The 15131-nt window shown below is 39.0% G+C and overlaps 1 long non-coding RNA gene across 2 annotated transcripts in view; it reads left to right on the forward strand.

Annotated features, from left to right (window-relative positions):
- LOC109265316 (uncharacterized) overlaps positions 1-15131 on the forward strand; it is a 423571-nt gene that overhangs the window by 17663 nt on the left and 390777 nt on the right. The gene's annotated exons all lie outside the window — the stretch shown is intronic.

Consider the following 15131-nt stretch of genomic DNA (forward strand, 5'->3'; position numbering starts at 1 on the left):
TTTGTCTTTTTTTCCAGATCGGTGTGCAATTCCCTCAAAACCATACATTTTTATCCTTCTATTTGAAAATGATAACTTTATCATATGCCAAATTTCCATACCTATTTGGATTTATTTCTGGACTCCATATTCTGTTCTATTGGTTTTTCTATTAGTCTATCTATTGTTTTATCATATAATCTTTGTAATATGCTTCAATATGTAGTAAGGTTAGTATCAATAATTTCTCTATCATTTTCTCATAGTTCTCCAAAATATTTTTATTTTTAAAATATTCCCAGATGCATTTTAGAATCACCTTTCTTAGTTCCAAAACAACAATAAACAACCCCCCACCACAACTTCCAAAAAAAAAAAAAAAAAAGAACAGGTTTTCCTTTTTCTTGGTCAAGTATACTCTTTTTGTCTTTCAGAAGTTTTAAAATTTTCCTCACAAAGGCTGTGAATATTTCTTATTAAGTATTTCTAACAGTTATTTATATTGCAGAACCACCCAAGCTTAGTGTTGTAAAACAACCATTTTGTTAGGCTCCTAGATTCCGTGGGTCAGGAATTTGGAAAGGAGAGAATAGCAACAGCTCTCTCTGGCTTCTCTGTGACATCAGCTGAAAAGAGTTGAAGGCTGGGGGTGAATGGGTGACTGGGGGCAGGAAACATTGGGAGGCCTCTTCATTCACATGTCTAGCCATTGATACTGACTCCTCTCAGGACTCTCAGCTGGGGCTGTCACCTAGACGCCTATATACGGCCTGTGTTGCCCAGGCTGCCTCACAGCATGGCAGCCCGGGACATCTTACCTGGTACTCAGGGTCCTAAAGGCCAGTGTCCCATGAGAACCAGATGGAAACTCTATCACCTTTGATAACTTAGCTTCAGAAGTCCCATGGCATCGCTTCCACCATAGTCATAAGCCCATCCACTCTCAAGGGCACAGACATAGATCCCACCTCTTGATAGAAGTGTCTAGTCACATTTAAGAATATGTGGGATGAAAGATATTGCTGAAATCATTACAATGTGCTAGAGTATTTCTCTCTGACATTTCTTTTTCCTGTTGACTTTATAGATTCTTTTCTTTCATCTTATATCATAACTAGGCATTTATTATTATGAATGTTACTGATTTCTATATATTACTTCTATACCATACAGTTTTTTAAAAATGTTTGTTTATTTATTTTGAGAGAGAGAGAGCATGCATGAGCAGGGGAGGGGCAGAGAAAGAGGGAGAGAGAACAACTCAAGCACTCTCTGTGCTGCTGCACACAGCCCAGCCTGACACGGGGCTCAATCCCAAGGCGCTGAGATCATGACCTGAACCGAGAACAAGAGTCAGATGCTTAACCAACTGAGCCACCCAGGCACCCCTATACCCTACAACCTTATTTAATTCCATCACTTTTTTTTTTATGTTTGATTCTCTTCCATTACCAGTTACACAATTAGATAGTTAGCAAATAGAGTTTTACCTCTTTCATTACAAGTTTTGAGATTTTTGTTTTTTACCCTAACTTTTCCTTTGCATAATTTTGTTGGTTTTGACTCTCCCAGTATAACGTGAAATATAATGGTGACAGTGGACATTCTTAAGATTTTTCTGACTACAGCAGAAATGTCATGTTTCCATTAATTAAAATGGTGCAATTGAAAAGAGAATATATCCCCCATAGGCTTCACTTTTTTAAAGTTGCACTATGATGATCTATAGATAATCATTACTATTATATTTTCATTGTGAATTTCAATCTTAACTATTATATAGTGTCTCTCTCACTTTTGCTCCAGCTCTTTCTCTTCCCTTCTCTTTCTTCTTCTTCCAAATGCTTTTTGGTCTAATTTCTTCCTGATCTGATAGTAAAGTTACCAACCTTGATTCTCCTTTATGGCTCATATTTTCTTTCCTTAAACATCTTGTAGGTGTTTTTCCACTGTCTTCTGACATTAAAAGTTACTGTGAGAGAAGTTTGATATTGTCTAAGCCTATTCAGGCTGCTGTAACAAAATACCAGAGACTGGATAGCTTATAATCAACAGAAATTGATTTCTCACAGCTCTCGAGACTGGAAATATAAGAACACGGTATCAGTGTATAGTTGGTTAAGTGCCCTCTTCTGGGCCACAGACTTCCTTGTTGTATCCTCATGGGGACGGGGCTAGGGATCTCTCAGGAGCTACTTTGATAAGGGCAATAATCCCATTTATGGGGGTTCCACCCTCATGGCCTAATGATTTCCCTAAGTTCTCACCTTTTAATACCATCATATTGGGCATTAGGATTTAACATATGAATTTGGGGGGGGGTGGGAAACAAACATTCAACGCATAACAGTTACTAATCTTATTCCCCCATGCCCTTATAAGGATATTGATGTTTTTGCCTATCCAGTGAATTTTTTCTTTATTCTTAAAGCCCAATAATTTTATTAAGATATGTTTTGGGACAAATTTGTCTTGGTACACAGGTTCAATGTATAGATTTACTTCTTCTTTTAGTTCAAATAATTTTTAAATGATATCTTTAAATTTTAATTCTCTAATTGTTTTTCTTCCTTGGAATCTTCAATTGCACATGTACTACATTTTCTTTACTTGTTTTCTATATCCATAATTTAATATTTATCTGTTTCCACCTCTTTGTTTCCTTTTCTTTCTTCTCTTTGTCAGACCCTTTGTGTAGTTTCCATGTCATCATTCTTTTCCAGTTATAAAAGAATTTTGTCCTTTTTACCCCTGAGTTATGTCAATTCTTTTTTTACCTTTGCTGGCTTTCTTGCCATCACTTCTTACTGTCCGACTGTATTATCCTAGAACTCTTATATTTCTGCTTTGTGATCTTCCTTCATAGCTGCAAATAATCTGTTATTTTCAAAACTTTTATTTATTGAAATATTGGGCTGAAGTTGTTATCTGCTATACTGTAAAATAATTTTAGTGAGTGTTCCTTTCTGTTGGAAAGTTTCTCACATTATTTTTTCTAACATCATTTTAATTTTTTGTGCATATCTTTACCCTTTTGTTTTTTGGGTTCTCATATAAATGAGAACAATATGTTCCTAGATGTGAGTATGAGGTAGTGTAGAGTGAATAGGAATAGCTTCCCTGATTCACAACTCAAACCAGAATAGTATAGGCATTGATATGGTGTGGAAACCAACCAATTTAAAATAGACATCTCAGCCAACGATTATAGGCTTAGAGAAAAAAGAAAATTCAGGAATCAATTTCTGTTGGAAATCAGCCCTGGGCTCAAAGATCTTTTGTTATACTGTGGCACTTCTATGTAGGACCTTCCTTTGCCTCTTAGAACCTAACTTGGCTCTGGAGAACTTCCTCATCCAGTCCTGTGTCTCCTCCGCGTATTCTACTGGCCGTTGCTACTACCCAGGGGCACATGTCTTATTTCCCAACGTGATCCACTTACTTTCAGAAAATTGATTTTTCCTGACATTCTCTAAATATATTCTCTGCATTTGTCTGGGCAAATTTTTAAGTCTTCCTTCTACCCTCACTCGCTCATGGCCAACTGTCTTTCAGTACTGTTCCTGGCACTTTTGCCCACCATTTGGGACCCGCCCCTTTTGGAGAGTAGATACTTATTTTGCTTTTGGTTTCTGTGATGGGCCTCTGCAGTCAGCACTCGCAGCATGGCTCCTCGGGGGGCCTTCCTGCCAGGTTCTGCTGGTGTCAGTTGCTTTTGGCAGCATGTACACATAGTTTGAAGTTTGTGGGTTTTCTTTGTCTCCTATTTTAAGTGAAAATGGAGTTTGTGATTTTTTTTTTTTTGGTTCTTTTCTTTTCATTATCTTGTTGCTCTATTTCTAGCAGAAGCAGACAGATTCAGAATTAAGCAGCCATCATGCTCTTCCAGAAATCATTCATATAATTATTTTGTCATAGTGAAGTATGTTCTCACTTAGGTCAGGTAAATAAAGAATGGACTTTTCTTGTGGGTATATGAGACTCTCTAAAAGATGGATCCCTGAGCAAAATATATTCCCCACCGGTGAGTTTTCAAGATGTGCTCCGGACCTAACGGAGAGAGGGCAACTCGATAAGCTTGTTAGATAAGCAAATCTATGCATTCAGTCTGTCACTCTCTGAGAAATGAAACTGGGTAGAGGAAAAAGAATCAGATTTACATGTTACAAAATGCTGTTCTTTATTTTAATCGACAGAATTGGATTAGACTCCAGCATCAGCATGCATTTCCCATTGTTTTCTTTTTATATTAACTACAGGAGACTCATTAGAATTTCATGGATGTAATTGTTTCTGGGTTACATCCTCAATTAATGACTGTAATTGAAAGATCGGATAGGACTGGCATGACGTGACTGTAATTTAAGCGTAAGACGTCTGGGCCTCTATTTACAATGCATTTGTTATTTTTTCTTCTACTGTGGAGGAGTATTTACGAGAGGCAGAAATAAATGCATTTCCAACAGCAATGTCTCAATCAAAACAATGTGCATATTGTGTGCTGGGTGTTGTTTTTCTGGGCTGTTCTGTGATTGCGCAGCCCTCAGCAGGATACATGTGCATAAAAAGAGCTTGTGTCTAGATCTTCTGGGAGGATTTGGGGGAGGAGAACATGCCTCAACAAAGGGGAGGTGGACCAGAAGGCTATCTCTGTCCTCTCAATGGGATGTGTTATAACAACTGTTCAGAACCCAGCACCTCAGCCTGCATATGCCAAGGATTCCCTAATTAGTTTTAGCTTATGTCATGGGGAAAGAAAAGAACCCACTACCCCCATCTCCTAATTATGATTCTTCTTCCCTCTTCTTATATTTTCTCTAAAAGTAGATATTAACCTTATTAGCTTTTTGAGCAGTACATCACTGATTATCTACACACAGGCTTTGAGAGCAGCTGCAAGGGGCAGCTGAACAATTATCTGGGGTTAGCCAGATTTGCTCCAGACTCTGGGATCAGAGAAGCCTGTAGACTGGAGCTCTTGAGTTCAGAGATGTCTGCTATTTCTCCATCCAAGGTCAGATGTGGACTGTGTAGCTCATTATGTCTCTTTTTTCAGTAGTAATGACCTTTCTTTCTCTTGTGGGTCTATTGATCTGGAAGGATGGCAAAGACAGGAGCAGGATGGATGGTGTGATAGACGAGCTTGAGAAGCCAAGATGTGTGGCTGGACTAACCCAGCACAAAAAGAAAAAGAAAAGTGATACAATTCACAGGCAGGAATAGAGTTAGAAATCAGAGCCAGTGGGAAGGGAGGGGCTGCTGGTTCAGAGGTGACTTCATAATAATGACTTGACAACCTGGTACCTCTTTTTGTAGTTTTCATGCTGAGACTGTGAACCGAGAAGTATTTCTTAATATATTGCCTCTGCTTCAGAAACACGAGGGTGTTTGCTAGAATGCAGATTATCAGACCTTATCCAGACCTGTAGGAATCACAATTTCTGGGCATGGTCCCAGGAAGCTGCACTTATTCTGATAGACACTGGCGTTTGAGAATGACTAGGGAGGAGGGATGGAAAGTAGAAGAAATGGAATAGTAGTGACCAGCCAAGGAAGGAAGCTAGGAGAGGGTAGACTGAAGTCAGGCTCACAGGTAAGGGACTGTGAACCAGAGTAACAAAGTATCTTTCTGTAAGTTACGCATCTAATAAGTGACAGAGCCATTATATGTATACTTCTAAGTCTAAGCCTCTTTGTACAAAGCTTAAGTTAATAGAGATAGGAAAGTGCTAGAATTTGAATGGTAGGTTACAGGAAGAAAGCAACGTGGCTTGGGATCCAGGCTTTGAATTTGTTACATATTGAGATATGAACATTTTTCAAGAATATGATATGGAAGGGAAAATAGTGTTCCATTTTCTTTAACCTTATATTCTAAACTCATTATATTTGCCTCCTTCATGAATATTTTTGTACATGGCTGCATATAAACTATAAAATTATACCTGCAACTTTTTTGGTTGAATTGATATATATATATTTTAAATTTAGCATGGTTCTAACTCATAATTTTGATATATTGATTAAAACACGCTAGCACACCTTAGCTACTACTCAACTAATAATTTCTTAAGAAATCCATCTGTATGCTACTTAAAATCATCTTGCCAGTGGTACTGTATATACTGAACTTTTGATATAGTGCTTTCATCAATTTTCTCTTCTTCTCAAGACTGATGCCTCTTTACATTGACTCTCTTGTGCCCCATTGTCCAGGACCTATTTCCATGATCTCAAACCATCATTTTACTGTATTGGCTTGTTCAGCATTGCTTTCAGGTTAAGTTTATTTCTTTTGAGAGAGAGAGAGAGAGAGAGAGAGAGAGAGAACATTTGAGCAGGGGAGGGGCAGAGAGACAGGTGAGAGATAGAGAATCTCAAGCAGGCTCCACATGGTCAGCATGGAGCCCAGTGTGGGGCTCAGACTCCAGAGCCTTGAGATCATGACCTGAGCCAAAACCAAGAGTCAGACGCTTGACCGACTGAGTCACCTAGGCGCCCCCAGCATTGCTTTCATAGTGGTGCAGGCTGGCTTACCTTCTCTCTTTGGTATCTCCCCTTGTCCTTTTCTTCTGAGTTTTGCTCCTGAGCTTCTCCTCCAACCTTCATTTCTTTTTCTTTCTTTTCTTTCAGTGCAGAGCCTGATGGGGCTTGATCTCACAACCGTAAGGTCATGACCTGAGCCAAAATCAAGAGTCTGATGCTTAACCAACTGAGCCACCCAGGTGCCCCTTCCAACACTAGTTCCTAACTGAATTTTGCTCATGGACTTTGGATATCTTGTCTTTAGTGGTCCCAACAAGCTCCCCTCTCTCTTCACCTACCAAATGTGACTACTTTATGAATGATAATGTCCCTTATTGACATGGTGTTAGTAAAATGTTTGATTGATGAATCAATTCATAAATGGTTTCAGACCACCAAATAAAATTTTAAGTGGCTTTTAAGTATCCAAATGACAGGTATTAAGAAATGAACACATAAATATGATGCTTATTTATTTTATGGAGAAGATAAAACCGTGAAGTGTTAGAGGGAGAGAGACAAGAAGGTTCTTACTCTCTCTGACAATGGATAGGGATGATCTCCCTGAGAGAGGGTGACTTGAATAATGAGAAGGAGCCAACAGTCAGATGGTCTCATTTCAACGTATGTATATAAGGGAGAAGTATACAAATGACTCTGGGATGGGGTTGAACTTGAAGCCCTGGGGGGATAGAAATAAAGCTCATAAAGAGGATAGTAGTAGCAGAAGAGATTAGAGAGGTAGGCAAGAGGAAGAGTCTGCTGGCTCTTATAGATTGCAGCAAGGAGTATGAAGCATATCCTAAATGCAGTGGAAGCCACCGGAGGTGGTTCCAAAGGCAGGACCCTGATCTAGTCTCCCCATCCAGGTTCTGGGGAGAAAAAACTGTCTCTCCCCTTACTTGATGGGCACTCATTTGCCTTTTTGTGTCTACCAGTTTTCCTAGCTCATCTTGCTCCTTTTTGACTCTAGCTTCCTACTATAAAGAAAATACAGTTAATTTTAATTCCATGTTTCTCAAACTTATTTGACCACAAACTTTTCCATGAAATTTAGCGTGCCTCCCCAACCTTCTTTGGGGAGGCATTCTAGACATATAAGCTACCTGGGTCTTTTTAACAATTGTAAAATAGATATAGTCATTTTCTGTTGATTAGCTTTTGTATTAGGCTTTTCCAGAGAAACAGAACATCTGTCTGTCTATCTATCTATCTATCTATCTATCTATCAATCATCTGTCTATCAAAAGAGATCTTTTTTAAGGAATTGGCTCAGGCTATTATGGAAGCTCACAAGTCTGAAATCTGTAGGCTGGTCTGTGAGGCTGGAGACCTACAGAGTAGTCAGTGCTGCAGTTCAAGTCCAAAAGTCATCTGCCGCAAAATTCCCTTTTGCTCTGGGGAAGTCAGTCATTTGCTCCATTCAGATCTTCAACTGATTGTCCCATGGGCCCACATTAGGAACCGCAGTGTACTTTACTGGAAGTCCACTGGTTTAGGGGCTCCTGGGTGGCTCAGTCAGTGAAGCAACTGACTCTTAATTTCAGCCCAGGTCATGATCTCACAGTTCATGAATTTGAGACCCTACATGGGATTCTCTTTCTCTCTCTCACTGTTTCCTCTCTGCTTTTGCTCTCTCTCTCTCTCAAAATAAATAAAGAAACTTAAAAAAAATTTTTTTAAGGTCCACTGGTTTAAATGTTAATCTCATCCAAAACATCCTTATAGAAACATCCAGATTAGCATTTGACTACATATCAGGGTACCGTGGACCAGCCAAGCTGACATATAAAATTAACTATCATATTTTTCTTATAAGACAAAGGAAGAAAAGCAGTTTCTCCATTTTAAGAAATAGTTCTGTATTTCATCACAGATGGATTTGGACGTATGCACTTTTGTGCTGCCAGTAAATCAGTAACCATGGAATTAACAATCTCCTTCCAATAATGGTCATGTTTATCAAATGCCTTCCTGAAATAAGTGTTAAAAATGTAGTAATCAGACTGTAAAAGTTAAGTGAAGAAGAATAGGTCAAGGGTAAGAACACAGACTAGGTTAGGATAAAAATAAGGCAAGAAAAAGATTGATAAGTTTTCCTGATGAAATTCCCTAGTAAAAGAGAGTAGAGACAGCTAGGAGTAACCTAAGCTTTGTTGCTGCAGGATGGGATGATTTTTTTTTTAAGAGAGAAGCTTTAATTGATCAGCACTTCATGCAAATGAATAATGTAGGTGAACCTTATCAGCATGCTGGAAGCTTACAATTATTCAAATTACACAAAGCCATCAAATATGTGGAAATCAAAACAACAGAAAGAGCCATTAATTCCTGTTCTGTCCCCCAGCATTCTAGGGTTTTACCCATATTCGTGATGGAAAGACACTTCAACCTTGAAATTAAACAGAGAACACGGTGTGGTAATTTAGTCACACATTCACCATTTAATTGTTTTAAAGGTGATCCAGGCAGATGTACAACAGTGAAGTATGCACATTTTTAGTGTGCAGTCCAATTCTATTCGTGTCTTGCATGATGGATTTGGAATTTCAGATCATTCTAGTTAATAGAAAATGTGTTAATTAAGATTGGTTTAGTAGTGGTGTTTTTGGAGGATTAAAAAAATGTTTCCTTCGAGCACCACGTTTCCATTCTGAGAAGCCAGAGTGCTTGGAAAGTGAATATATTGGATATGAAATATCTCCTGAACAAATCATCCTTCACAAACTGGAATTCTGTATTTTCTGAGTTAGAAGCCATCTATCAGTCCTCAAAGGACCGTTTCCCTTCCTCACTCCCAGACCTCCCCTGTCGCTGCATGCACCTGCGACACCAGTAGCTTAGGGCAGTGGCTGACAGCGAGAGTCCTGGACCATCACTGGGTAGAGAGGCCCTGTAGAATGTGGGCTCTTTGTGGAGATGGAAGGGAAAGTCACACCAAAGGGTCCATCCACTTGTTCTCACTGAGCCAAATACCAATTGTAATGTGGCCAAAAGGACCACCTCCTATGTGCCTTAAAAATGCTTCATTTAAAGATGTCAGGAAATAGCCTAGTGGTAAATAATGTCTCACACACAAAGAGTATGAGGCTAAGGAGATCTGATGGTCTGGAAAATCCCCTGCCACTAGCAAGCTGTATGATCTAGGAGAAGTTATCAAATTTTCTGTGCCTACATTCTTTCATCTGTGAAATGGACACAACTATAATGTATTGAGGTTTTATTATGTACTATGCACTTTTCATACTTAATCTCTCTCAATGTTCGCAACAACATTATGAAGTAGACAGCATTAGACACCCTCTCATTCTTTTGCTGAAGGGATAAGCTGATGCTTAGAGATATTGCGTACTGCCCAGCATCACACAAGCATGGCAGCAGGATTTGAAGGCAAGTTTTCCACAATCCTTGACTTTAATTACAGAGCCGATTTCGTGTATGCTAGTTAGTGCCTACTTCATTGGGTTGATCCTTGGAAAAATTTATGTAATACATGTAAAACACATAGTACAAATATCTGAAAGTAAATGTTAGCTTTAGCACCTGGATATAGCAAGAGCAACAACAAAGTCTTTGTAGGTAATTTCTTCATTAGTCCCCTTCCAATATTCCCCTCACACCTCTTCAGTGCGAATGAATCCATTTAACAGGTATCTCTCCACGTGATTGAAACCTTTTCATTGTTCGCTAATTATTTTGTGAATGTATATGTTGTCTCTACAGTTCGAGTTGTTTTATGCAGGGAGAACCAAGGACCAACAGGTTTTTGCTTAGAAAATCAGCATGGATTCTTAGTTCTTCCACTGGACTTTAAGGGGGGAAAAAAAACAACAACTCAGAAGTTCAGCTTTCTCATTTCTGAAAAGGGAATAATGACACTTATTCTTCACCTCTGTCAGCACTAGAACAAAATTCAAATGAAAGCAGGCATATGAAAGGCTTTATAAACATCAATGTGCCATAGAAATGTAAAGGTAGTATTAGCAAGGGTTATGACATCTTCTGCTTTCTTTCCATTCATCCATTTTTATGTGTCTATCAACATAAAAAGCAATAATTTTTGACTTGCAAATTTTACCTTTAGCCTCAACTGTTGAATGACACAATGAAAGGAGGATGCATTCACATTTTGTTTTTATGTGAATAAATTATGGGCAACTGTTTTTCCCTTTTATTCCCTCCCCCACCCCATGTCAAATGAGCTCATCTTATTCATATTTAGACCAATGTTTCAAATTTCTTTCTGGAAAGTATTTAGGCTCTAAAAGTCCATGTGAGCTTATTAATTTCTATGAGGTTGATTGGTTTGCTTCAGATGGTGTTATAAGTTGGGTTCTTCCTGAAGAAGACTGAGATAATGATTTGAGTATAAGAAGGCTACAGCGAGTGCTCTTGAGTTCAACATCTCTGGAGGAAGAGATGGAAATAGGATTGGGCAGAGGGAAAAGGTCACCTTAATCTGACTCAGGAAAGTTCTTGGCCGATCCCATGGGGAGCTCAATTCTGATCCTTCAGAATTGTCCTGACTTGGGGAGAAGAGAATGCATCTTACTACCCCGACAACAGCCAATTTCGGATCTACACTGCCCCAGGAGGAGGGCATGGCTTTAGGTGAGTTAGCTCTTAAGATAAGAGCAAGTTCCAGAATGGACTGATAACCAGATGCACTGGCAGCCAATGAGGAATCGTGCCCTCGGTTCTGAAAGGGGCTCTGGGCAGTGTGCCACAGTATCCACCACACGTGGCAATGCATCTGCTTTACCAGATCTGTATATGAATCTCATCTACATCCTCCTGGGGAGCAATCCTACAAACTCAGGCAAGTCGTTACCTCATGAGTATTTCTTTCTTTCTTTTTTTTTTTTAATTTTTTTAAATCTTTACTTATCTTGGAGAGAGACAGAGCGTGAGCAGGCGAGGAACAAAGAGAGAAGGAGACACAGAATCCGAAGCAGGCTCCAGGCTCTGAGCTGTCGGCACAGAGCCCAACGCAGGGCTCAAGCCCACAAACTGTGAGATCATGACCTGAGCTGAAGTCAGAGGCTCAACCTACTGAGCCACCCAGGCGCCCCCCTCATGAGTATTTCTGTCTACGTTTAGAAAGAAATAACTCATTGTGTTGAACCTTCTATTAGGCTGAAATCTGACTCCAGATTCCTTAATCTTCAAAGAAATGATTCTGAGGGAATGCTGCTGAAGAGCTCAACCTGGCATTGGAACAGAGAGAACAGTACAATACTTGGGACTGAAGTAATCTTTGCTGGAGGAATAAATTGCTGAGTGATGAGCAGAATTTATGTAGCTCACGGCTATAGCACCAGTCTTTACGCACTGTTATAGTTTCCAGCCCCTGAGGAAGAATAAGGGCTAATATTTTTTGAATATTCACTATATACTAGACACTGTTTTGAGGGAATTGCATATGTTAACTATATTAGTATCATAACACTATAGGAGGGCATTATAAACCACATTTTATAAACGAGAGAACAGGCTCAGGGAGGTTAAAATGTACACCTGTAGTTACATGTCTAGTAAATAATGAAAACTGGAACATTTTCTTACATTTCATAATGGAATGATAGTAAATTTGCACCTCACATTTTAATTCTTACTCATCTTCTCAACCTTTCCTTTTTCTTTTTGCCATGCATATTAATTTCCTATGGCTTCCCTAACAAAGTATCACAGACTGCATGGCTTAAAACAACAGAAGTCTATTCTCTCATTCTTCTGGAGGCCAGGAGTGAAAATTCAAGGTGGTGGCAAGATCGGTTCCTTCTGGAGATCTCTGAGGAAGAGTCTGTTCCATGCCTTTTTCTTAGCTACTGGTGTTACCAGCAATCCTTGGCTTGCACATACACCACTCCAATCTCTGCCTCTATTTTCACATGGTATTCACAAGGTATTGTTCCTTTTGTTCATGTCTGTCTCTGTATCTCTTCTGTTTTTATAAGGACACAAGGGTTAGGGGCCAACTTAATAGAGAATGACCTCATATGAACTTGATTACATCAGCAAAGACATTGTTTCCAAGTAAGATCACATTCACAGGTACCAGGTTTTAGGAATTCAACATATCCTTTTGGGGGTCATGATTCAACCCTTAGCACCACCATAATTGTCAAGCAGATTTTTCTCAGAGAAAACACTAATTCAATCAATGAATATTTCTTATGTATCTAAAATGCATATGGTGTGATGCTAGACAGTGGAGGAAGAGTGGTTTAGAAGACAAACTCCCTACCACTCACTGAAAATACTTATTAATCACTGACTGTTTATCAGGCACAGGTCTAAGAACTGAGAATATAGTAATGAATGGGATAAAGTCTCTGTTCTCGAGTTTATCTTCAAGTGGGATAGACAATAAATACATTAACTGCTATGATAGTTTCTTTAAAAAATTTTTTTAAATGTTGATTTATTTTTGAGAGACAGAGAGAGCACACACAAGTGGGGGAGGAGCAGAGAGAGAGAGGCAGACCCAAATTCTGAAGCAGGCTCCAGGCTCTGAGCTGTCAGCGCAGAGCCTGACACGGGTCTCGAACCCATGAACCGTGAGATCGTGACCTGAGCTGAAGTCAGACGCTTAATGAACTGAGCCACCCAGGTACCTCTGGATGTGAAAGTTTCTGATACTAAAATGTGCTATGAAACAGACAAAGTAGGGAAATATGAGATTGAGCGACTGGGGCAAGGTGGACACCTTTATCTAAAGAGTCATGGAAGATCTTGCTGGGAGGGTGAAATTTGAGTTGAGACCCAAGTGACTAGAAGCAGGTAGCCATGCAGAGACCTGGGAGCAGAGCATCCAAGCAGAAAGGCATCCAAAGGCAAAGACCCTGGTCAGGGATAAATGTAGAATGTTCAAGAAATAGAATGGAAGATATTCTCCCTAAAGTGTACGACCTAAGGGAAAATAGAAAGGAATAAGTGGGTAAACGGGTTGGCTTTTATCATCCTTTCCACTGGAAGTTATTTGAAGGACATTGTCATTAAGGACAATGATTTGAATATAAGTTTTAGAAACATCCCCCTGGCTACACTCAGTAGGGTAGACTGTAGTGGGATAAGAGCAGAATCAGGAAGACCACTTTGGTGACTATTGTATATGAATCCAGACAAAAGATGATGAGACCCTGTGGTAAGATTGTAGTATCGAAATTGGTGAGAGGGAGTTGGGACAGAGATGTATATTTAGTAGTAGAGAGGATGGAAACTTGTCATCAATTGGATGTAGGGTTTGAATAAAAAAGAACTTGGCTAAGACACCTCTCCGTCAAAGAGCTTAAGTATAATGGGAGGTGGTCCAGAAATGGGCAATTTTAATTTATTGTGACATGTGCTACAATGGGAATAAACCCAGAGGGAATTCCCAGAACCATTTAGGAAAACTTGAGAGAGGCTAGAGTTCCCTCAAGAATAAAGGGAAGCCTGGATCTTTAGCCAACCAAAGTTCTCTTAAAATGTATAACGGGCTCTCCCAGAGATGGAACTTGCATGGCTTCATAAGACCCTAAATCACATTTTCCTATAAAGTATCATCTGTATCAGTATAGAACAAAACTATCAGGAGCATAGCCTTTATAATTACAATTGCTCTGTATTAATCACATTAAGGAAGAAGCATACTATTTCCAAACCAGGCACAAAACTTCCTATAATATCTAAGTGGATTGTAACTTTATGCATGCACTGTCTCACGTTTGCCTCATTTTATTTTTCTAATATTAGAAGTTTAGGTTGACCTTGATCTAGGGTTTTGGCTTATCTTGCTGTTCATCAAGGCTTCTGACCACTCATTCGTGCATTGTTCCTCCTGAGGGTCTTCCCTTCTATAATATCTTCCCCAGCACTGACCGTCCCACTGATACACTATTGGAGCTCTCTTTATCTCACTCCATCTGCATGGTAAATTATTCCAACATACATTTTGTTAGTCTCTGATTTAGGGGGTGGTTTCTGCAATATATCTGCATGAAAATATGTTAAGTCTTCAAACAAGCCATGACCTCTTGGAACGCTGCCTGAAATACAAATTTTATAACCATTTGGGAGAGTGAGTTAACTTTACCATTCATCTGCCTAGTCATAGATTAGGGAGCAAGACATAAAATCAATGTTTTCATAATCAAGTGTGCTTTTCTATAAACATAAAACTTCTAAATAAAATATTCAGTATAAATATTGATTAAAGTAAGCTATAAAGGAAAGGTCTAGAAAAAAAGATAAAATGGAGCAAGATTTAAGCAATTACAATTGGAGAGGCACAGATTTTACTTTACTCTCAAACACGTATGTGTCTATATATGCATATATATACACATGTATGTATGCATTATGTATGTGCATATATATATATTTATATTTATATAATTCAACTTCTGATATTCTCTCAGAATTAATTTCCACATCCTGAATTCTCCTCTTTAAATTCATAAATCTTTCAGTGCTGTGCTGGGGGCTAGTGGCATTTGAAAGCTTAATGCATATGTACTTTGGGCAGACTTTGATATAGATACCTCTTAATTGAGTAAAGAGTAAGTTAGTTTTTTTACTCTCTCAGTTCTTTCATTAAGCCATTCAACTGACTACGCCAGGCCGCCCTGTTTTCATTTGGTAAA

Source organism: Panthera pardus, unplaced genomic scaffold (genome assembly GCF_024362965.1).
Source record: "Panthera pardus isolate Hobbes unplaced genomic scaffold, ASM2436296v1 HiC_scaffold_6, whole genome shotgun sequence".
Lineage (NCBI taxonomy): Eukaryota > Metazoa > Chordata > Mammalia > Carnivora > Felidae > Panthera > Panthera pardus.